Here is a 7,644-nt window from a genome sequence, read left to right as displayed (position 1 = left end):
GCTGAGAGCCCAGCCGGCTTAAAGCGTCCGCCGCTTCATTCTTCCGTCGGTCCACGTGGTCCACCTGATAGCCTTTAAAGTGACCTGCAACAATATCCACCTCACGACGATACGCTGCCATGAGTGGGTCCTTGGAATCCCAAGTGCCAGATACTTGTTGAGCCACGAGGTCCGAGTCACTGAAGCACTTAACTCGACTTAGATTCATCTCCTTAGCCATCCGGAGACCATGGAGCAAGGCTTCATACTCAGCTGCATTGTTAGTACAAGGGAACATTAAACGGAGAACGTAACAAAACTTATCACCTCGCGGGGAACTTAATACGACTCCAGCCCCCGAGCCTTCCAATTGCCTGGATCCGTCAAAATGGATGGTCCAATATGTGTGATCCGGCTTTTCTTCAGGTGCTTGCAGTTCCGTCCAATCATTGATGAAATCAACAAGTGCTTGAGACTAAACCGCCGTCCGAGGCACATACTTCAATCCGTGCGGCCCAAGCTCTATAGCCCACTTGGCAATCCGGCCAGTCGCTTCCCGGTTCTGGATGATATCCCCCAAAGGAGCAGAACTAACCACCGTAATTGGGTGCCCTTGGAAGTATTGCTTAAGCTTCCGGCTTGCCATAAAAACTCCGTACACCAGCTTCTGCCAATGCGGATACCTTTGCTTGGACTCAATGAGTACCTCGCTAATATAATAGACCGGACATTGAACCGGATGCTCCTTACCTGCCTCCTTTCGCTCCACCACAATAGCCACGCTGACCGCACGAGCATTAGCAGCAACATATAGCAGTAACGGCTCCTTGTCAATGGGAGCGGCGAGCACAGGCGGATTGATCAATTGCCGCTTTAAGTCCTCAAATGCTTCATAAGCAGCGGAACTCCAGACGAATTGATCCGTCTTCTTCAACATCTGATACAAAGGGATTGCCTTCTCACCAAGGCGGCTGATAAACCGGCTTAACGCGGCAATCCGGCCTGCCAGGCGTTGAACATCATTAATACACTTCGGTTTAGCCAGGGAGGTGATGGCTGTGATCTTCTCCGGATTAGCCTCAATTCCCCTGTTGGACACCAGAAAACCCAATAACTTGCCTGCCGGTACACCGAAGACACACTTGGCCGGATTAAGCATCATCTTGTACGTCCTCAAGTTATCAAAGGTTTCCTTCAAGTCGTCAACCAAAGTCTCCTTCTTCCTGGACTTAACCACGATATCATCCATGTAAGCATGTACATTACGGCCAATTTGCTTGTGAAGACAATTTTGTACACACCGTTGATAAGTTGCCTGGGCACTCTTGAGCCCAAAGGGCATAGACACATAGCAGAAGGCTCCAAAGGGAGTTATGAATGCCGTCTTCTCCTGGTCCTTAACTGCCATTTTGATCTGATGATAGCCAGAATATGCATCCAAAAAACTTAAACGCTCGCAACCTGCCGTAGCATCAATAATTTGATCAATACGGGGGAGGGCAAAGGGATCTGCTGGACAAGCCTTATTAAGATATGTATAATCCACACACATGCGTCAGGTGCCATTTTTCTTAAGGACCAGCACCGGATTGGCAAGCCACTCAGGGTGAAAAACTTCAACAATAAAGCCAACTGCAAAGAGCCTGGCTACCTCTTCTCCAATCACCTTGCGTCTTTCTTCGTTAAACCGGCGGAGGAACTGTTTCACCGGTTTGTATTTAGGATCCACATTAAGGGTGTGCTCAGCGAGTTGCCTCGGTACACCTGGAATGTCAGAGGGTTTCCATGCAAAAATGTCCCGATTCTCACGGATGAACTCGATGAACGCGCTTTCCTATTTCGGATCCAAGTTGGCACTGATGCTGAACTACTTGGACGAATCGCCAGGTACGAAGTCAACAAGCTTAGTTTCTGCTGCCGATTTGAACTTCAGGGCCGGATCATGCTCCGTAGTTGGCTTCTTTAATGGAGTCATGTCCGTCGGATCAACATTGTCCCTATAATACTTCAGCTCCTCGGTGGCACAAACCGACTTTGCGTAGGCAGCATCTCCTTCCTTGCACTCCAAAGCGATTTTACGGCTTCCGTGAACCGTTATTGTCCCCTTGTGACCCAACATCTTGAGCTGCAAATACACATAACAGGGCCGTGCCATAAACTTGGCGTAGGCCGGTCGCCCAAACAGGGCGTGATATGGACTTTGGATTTTCACCACTTCAAACGTCAATGTCTCCGACCTGGAATCATGATCATCTCCAAAGGCCACTTCCAGAGCTATCTTACCAACAGGATATGCTGACTTGCCAGGTACCACTCTGTGGAACACCGTATTAGACGGTTTGAGATTTTTATCTGTTAGTCCCATACGACGGAAGGTCTCATAGTACAAGATATTAATGCTGCTCCCTCCATCCATGAGCACCTTGATGAACTTGTAACCTCCCACCTGAGGCGCCACCACCAGAGCCAACTGACCCGGATTATCAACCTGGGGAGGGTGATCCTCTCTGCTCCATATGATTGGCTGTTCAGACCAGCGTAGATAACGGGGCACGGCCGGTTCAACAGAGTTGACTGCCCGCCTCTGAACCTTCCGGTCTCGCTTGTCCAAGCTAGTGGTGAAGACATGGTATTGCCCACTATTCAACTGCTTTGGGTTGCTCTGGTAACCTGACTGTTGCTGCTGTTGGTTGTAACCACCCTGGTTGTTCTGATTATTTTGATTATTATGTCCGCCCGAATTACCATTAAATCCTGAACCGGAATTTCCTCCACCGTAACCCGGCCCGGATCCTGAGCCACCACCGGAGCCGTGATCATACCGGAAAGCATTAGAATTCTTGAACTCCAGCACAATGAAGCAATCCTTACAAAGGTGGTTTGCTGGCACCTCCTTCGTTCCATGTCTTGGACAGGGCTGGCTCAGTAGATAATTTAGGCGGTCCGGGTTAGGGTTGGGTGCTCCATTACGATTTGGCGGTTTACCCCTGCGTCGCTGGCCCTTGTCCTGCGCGTTGGTGTTAGCCACAAAGTCCATGTTACCATCCGCTTTACGCTTGCCTCCACCACTATTGCCTGCCGAGTGATGCCGCTAACCTTTGGAATTGCTGTTCCTCTTTCCCTTCCCTGCCTTGTCGTCATCAGATTCGGGATCCTTGGTACTATCAGAATCAACATACTTTACCAAAGAAGCCATGAGGGTCCCCATGTCAGTGCAATGGCGCTTCATTCGTCCCAATTTCAGCTTTAGGGGCCCAAACCGGCAGTTGCCTTCTAGGGTTAATACTGCGGTGTCAGTGTTGATGCGGTCTGAGGAATGCAACACTTGTGAGACCCGGCGCACCCAATGAGTCATCGATTCTCCTTCCTCCTGGACACAGGCAGCTAAGTCTACTATCGACATGGGTTGCTTACATGTATCCTTGAAATTACTGATAAACCAGGCTCGTAATTGGGCCCATGAACTGATAGAATTGGTCGGTAAGCTTTTTAACCAAGTGCGGGCCGTTCCTTCAAGCATCATGGTGAAGTACTTCGCACATGCCGCATCATCCACATCAAGCATCTCCATGGCCATCTCATAGCTCTCCACCCATGTCTCTGGGGGTTGATCCGCCGTGTAATTTGGTACCTTGCGCGGGCCCTTGAAATCCTTGGGCAGGCGCACATTGCGTAAAGCAGGGACAAGGCAAGGCACCCCCAAAGAGCTAGAAGTAACACCGGGTTCGACTGAAATAGTTGGACGAACCGGCGTAAGCTGCCGAGCCTGATACTGTGCGGCTAACTCGGCCTCCCTGCGCGCTCGGGCCCGGTCCACCACTTCCTGAGCGTTATCAGCACCACCCGCCGGGTTGTTGCCGCGGGGTGCTCCACGTCGTTCATTACTTGACACTGCTGGTTCATCCATACGCCTGCTATAGCTCTGGCTTGGACGAGGGGTCAAGTGGATCCGGTCGCGGCTGTAGGAGTACGCTTCCTGTTGGACCAAAGCTGTCCTAAGAAGCTCCTTGACCCGTCGTGTCTCTACGGCCTGCGGCGAGTCACCTTCAATCGGAATGGCCTCCAGCCGTGTAGCAGCGGCAACGAGATTGTCCATTGGGTTGGAGTAGTGACCCGGAGGTGTTGAAAAAACCTGAGGTATAACCGTGTTTTGACGAGGCAGATTCATCGGACGGGGCTGGTTTCCCTCCAGCGGATTGCTGGTTCCTGCTCTTGGGGTGTTGAAAAGGTCTCTGGCCTCGAAAGCCGAAGGCAAACGGGATCGGTACTTCCTCTTCATGACTTCATGCGACGCGTTCTGGTCCAACATGAGCCTGTAGGCTTGTGCGTCTAAAGCGGCCCGCTCCGTGGTCATCCTGGCACTCTCAGCTGCCAGGTCCGCCTTGGCCTGGGTGATCTGTTCCTTCACCTTTGCAATCTCCGCGTTGTGGACTTCCTGATCCGCCGGATTAGCTTCTGCCATAAGCACGGCCAATGCATCAAATAGATCTGATAGAACTTGAGCCGGCGGGCGTGCAGAGCTTCCTGCCCCGGCAGCTGTCGCCGCTACTGAACCGGAGGTTATTGGCACAGCGGTCGAAGAATGAAGCGCTGCTTGTGTGCCGGCCATGAATATTCCAACTCGGTTGGGTAGATCAGAGGGGTCCGGAATACTGTCGCCATTGGAACAGCCCCCAATCCGGCCATCTTGTAGCTGATATATAGATTCGGTTTCTCCAGTTGATGACTCGTCGCCGGAATAAACGACGGTCTCGCCGCGAGATTCCGATCCATCCTCGTAACTTCCTCCATGGATGACTCCCACGAAGGCACGCTTCACGGTCGGTTTAACTCAGACGGACCGCGCACGCTGAGCCGTTTCGACGAGGTCAGTGCAGATGTCCGGCTCAGGGCCCGGTTCACCGATCTTGCCGATGAAAACGTGTATGCCACCAAAGGGGACCCGGTACCCGTACTCAGCTGAGCCGGCCTCGGGGCCCCAGCCTGCATCATCGATGTAGAGCTTGCCGCGACGACTCTTAGTCATCCGGCCCACAGCGTAGCCCTTGAGTCCTTCAAAGCGGCCCTCCAAGAACTTGAAACCATCGTGCGATAGCCCCACGGTGGGCGCCAACTGTCGTGGTTTTGTCACGGCAGATGTCCTAGAGAAAGGACTTACTCGTGGAGCCATCACGACGGGTTAGCTTGAAGGGGTTAAAGCGGACACAGGGACGCAAGAGAGTTTAGACTAGTTCGGCCCCTTCGATGAAGGTAAAAGCCTACGTCTAGTTGTGATGGGATTGATGGGGTTTCGATGACTAGGGAGCAAACAAGCTTCGCCTATGTCTCGAGTTGTTATCTGTCTGTTCTCTGAACCGCCGCCGGGTCGTCCCCTTATATACACGGGTGACGCCCGTTGGTTCACAGATTCCCAATACCGACTCATAGATGTGTCCTGTTTGGTCTCTACTTATTCCTAACTTACAATACAAGTTACATACCAACGCCGGTTTACGGCTACAGGCCTTGAACCGACTATGGGCCTTGAGCCCTCATCTGCCTTCTTGGGTTTCAACATAATTAACTATTGAAGAAGTTAACCCGGCCCAGATAGGCCGGTTTACGCCCAGTAGTGATATCCTCAACATGCGCCCTCCGCGCTGGTAGCCGCCCGCGTGCTCGCTACCCCGAGCCGGCCGTGATCCATCCATCCTCCCGCGCGCCTGCTAATCTACGGGCCCGCCGCTGTGATCCATCCATCTGTTAGACTGTATATACGTAGTCTTGTATATGCCTTGTATTGTACCTCTTGGTACATCTATATAATGAGATAGCCACACCCCGTTTTAGTGTGTCAAGCCAGTTTCCCAAACCCTATGTTTTACATGGTATCAGTTTAGGTTACGATGTCTTCCGCTGCACCACCTCCCGCCGCCGCCGCGCCGATCTCGACCGCCGCCGCCCACTTCCCCGCAGGCTTCGGGGTCTCCAGACGTTGCAATCGTCCCGACCGAGCCCGCGGCACTGCCGGTCCCTGGCGGCCCTCCTCCGCCGAGTCCGCACCCGTGGTGCGGTGCTCCCGTGCCATCCTATTGTGCGCCCCCGCCGCCGTCATCCTTCTGGCCGGGGTCGGCCTATGCTGCGCCGCCGCCGCAACCCTAGACGGCGGTGCCGCATCCGCCGCCACCGCACCACTACTACCAGGCGCGGCCGCCGTCCTATGGGGGCGCGGCCGCCTCGCCGTATGGTGCCCCTGCAGCGCCCAGCCAAGGTGCTTCGGCTGCTGCGGGTGCTGGCCCCTACGCCGCGCCGGGCACCTACGGTCCTCCTGCAGCACCCGGGCACGGCGCTTTGGCTGCCGCCTCTGCCGGGTCCTACTCCTCCCCTGGCGCCTATGCGATGGTCCCTCATCCAGAGATGGCCCTGTCCATGGATCCCTATGCCCCACTGGCGCAGGCGTACACTGCTCAAACCGCGGCGCCGCCGCCGTTTTATTTCTCGCACCTGCTGCCGGTGAAGCTCGCGCCGGACAACTACCTGTCATGGCGTGCTCAGGTCTTGCCTCTACTCCGCAACCTTTACTTGGAGGGCTACATCGATGGATCCATCCCGTGTCCACCCTCTCACCATCCGGCATATCACACGTGGGTGGCGCAGGATCAGGCTATTCTCTCCGCTATCCAGTCTTCGCTCACGCCGAGTGTTTCGTCGATGGTCATCTTCGCCGCTACGTCCAAGGAGGCGTGGGCGGCCCTCCACACTAGTTTGGCCTCTCAGTCTCAGGCGCGTGCGCACTCTATACGCACCAAGCTGGGTGAGACCAAGTGTCGGTGTCAAAACCGGCGGATCTCGGGTAGTGGGTCCCGAACTGTGCGTCTAGGCCGGATGGTAACAGGAGGCAGGGAGCACGATGTTCTACCCAGGTTCGGGCCCTCTTGATGGAGGTAAAACCCTATGTCCTGCTTGATTAATATTGATGATATGGGTAGTACAAGAGTAGATCTACCACGAGATCAAGGAGGCTAAACCCTAGAAGCTAGCCTATGGTATGATTGTTGTATATGGAGTTGATTGCCTACGGACTACAACCCTTCGGTTTATATAGACACCGGATAGGGTTAGGGTTACATAGAGTCGGTTACAATGGTAGGAGATCTTGAATATCCGCATCACCAAGCTTGCCTTCCACGCCAAGGAAAGTCCCATCCGGACACGGGACGAAGTCTTCAATCTTGTATCTTCACAGTCCAGGAGTCCGGCTGAAGGTATAGTCCGGCTACCCGAACACCCCCTAATCCAGGACTCCCTCATTAGCCCCTGAACCAGGCTTCAATGACGACGAGTCCGGCGCGCAAATTGTCTTCGGCATTGCAAGGCGGGTTCCTCCTCCAAGTCCTTCATAGAAGATTGTAAACACCAAGAGTAGTGTCCGGCTCTGCAAAATAAGCTTCCACATATTGCCATAGAGAGAATAATATTGACACAAATCAAATCTGCTGACGTATTCTGCAGTGCGTCATCACACTACAGCAAAGTCCTTCACTCGAATCGTTTTCACTTTTCCACCTCAGCGTGTTTTGTGAGGCGGTTTCCTTGGCACGTCTTGTCAAAGCAGAGATCGTGTACCCCCCTTTTACGGGATTCTCATCAATACGGACGTGGGTAACCCAACCGCGCCACTTATCA

This window comes from Triticum urartu, chromosome 3A (assembly GCF_056163025.1).
Source record: "Triticum urartu cultivar PI428250 chromosome 3A, HENAU_Tu73, whole genome shotgun sequence".
NCBI lineage: Eukaryota > Viridiplantae > Streptophyta > Magnoliopsida > Poales > Poaceae > Triticum > Triticum urartu.
The sequence above is the reverse complement of the archived record's forward strand: the minus strand, read 5'-3'. Positions refer to the sequence as shown.